This window comes from Vombatus ursinus, unplaced genomic scaffold, assembly GCF_900497805.2.
Source record: "Vombatus ursinus unplaced genomic scaffold, bare-nosed wombat genome assembly UNPS02014768.1, whole genome shotgun sequence".
Classification (NCBI taxonomy): Eukaryota; Metazoa; Chordata; class Mammalia; order Diprotodontia; family Vombatidae; genus Vombatus; species Vombatus ursinus.
The window spans coordinates 7,964,551-7,966,409 of NW_020954546.1; positions in this window are offsets into that span (position 1 = coordinate 7,964,551).

Consider the following 1,859-nt stretch of genomic DNA (forward strand, 5'->3'; position numbering starts at 1 on the left):
GTTTGCCATTTTCTTTTCTAGCTCATTTTACAGATGAGGAAACTAAGGCAAACAGGGTTGGATGACTTGCTCAGGGTCACACAGCTAGTAAGTGTCTGAGATGGGATTTGAACTCAGGTCTTCCTGAATTCAGGCTCAGTGCTCTACCCACCATGGTCCCTAACTGGTCCCATTTGATAGGAAGTTTTTCCTTCTATTGGGCCAAAATTTGCCTTTTTTCAACTTCTATTCCTTGGTCTGAAGAACAAGTCTCAGGCTTCTTTGATGTCAGCCCTTCAGATACTTGAAGTGGGAAGTGAACAAGCATTTATTAAGTACCTACTTTGTGCCCAGCATGGTGCTAAGTGATTTACAAATATTATCTTACTTGATCCTCACAACAACTCTGTGAAATTGGTGCTATTGTTATCCGCATTTTTATGGTTGAGGAAACTGAGGCAGACAGATAGGAAGTGACTTGATCAGAGTCATTATAATATAGTAAGCATCTGAGGCAGAATTCAAACTCAGGTCTTCCTGATTCCAAGTTCAGTGCTCTAATTACTATATCACCTAGCTACCTCAAGAAATCTTCTTTTCTCTCAGTTAAAACATCTCCACTTCATAGGACCATGAATTTAAAGCTGGAAATGACATTAAAGGTCATTCTACAGATGAAAAATGTAAAGTCCAGAGAGTTTAGATCCATAGAATTTGCCCAGCATCACACAGGTGACAAGAATGAAACCAGGTCCTCTCTCTCCAAATCAAGGCTATTCTACAGTGATACTGAATGACACTCCCACAGCATGGTTTCCCATCTTCTCACATCCTCAGGATACGCCCTAGATTATCAGTGTCCTTCCTGAAATGGGGCTCTCAGATTTAAGCACAGGACTCCAGATGTGGCCTGATGACCGCAGAATGCAGCCCCACCCCTACCCCCCATGCCACACTAAGTTTAGTAAATGTATCCCAGGGCCAATGACTAACAATCAGGTCTCTCAAATCCAATTCCTCCACATCCTTCTTCCCTGAAGTCTTTGAAAGCCTCATGCCGGCAGCAGACTTGTTCCACATGGGCATCAGGGCTCCATTCAGGTGCCCTGGCTCTCTTGAATCTCCTTTGAAAGAGCACTTGGATCATTGAATTCAGAAGATGCTTCCTAATGAGCAGCATGCTGATAGCGAGCATCCCCTCTGGCCGGGGGGCAGCCTGCCAGCTGCTGCAAGAACCACAAGGCTCGGGCTGGTATCTTGACGTGGCAGTCAGCCAGGCTGGCAGGGAGTGGAAGAGAGGCTGGTATTCCCTAGTCTCCTTCCCACTCCCCCCACTTTAGTTCAGGTCAGCCTGTGGCGGCTTTAAATGCCTTAGGATGGTCCTGGAGTCATTCCAATTGTTTACCTCGCAGAGACACTTCAGTCAGGGTTTTTAAATAGAGCAACTCAACATGAAATTAATTTCCCACGGGAGCTGGTGGGGACAGGTGTTGGCCCGTGTGTTCCTGCTTTGCTTCTAGACCCTTCTTCCTTTCAGGATGGCGTCTCTTGTTCATCAAAGTGTTTGGCTTTCTTCATGCAACCAACCCAACATCCTCCAATTTTTTCTGATCCTTCATATAGCTAGAGCTGGAAGGAGGTATTTTAGTCCAACTCCTTACAGATAGGGAACTGAGGCTCAGATAAGGTAAATGACTTGCCCACGGACACTCAGCTAGTAAACGTCTAAAGTGGGATTCAAAACCCAGTCTTCTTCACTCCAAGTCTGGAACTCTATTCACTACATCATATATATAGCCTGTGTAGTCTAGAACCCAAGTCTTACCATAAGGATTTCTTTCTTTCTTTCTTTCTTTCTTTCTTTCTTTCTTTCTTTCTTT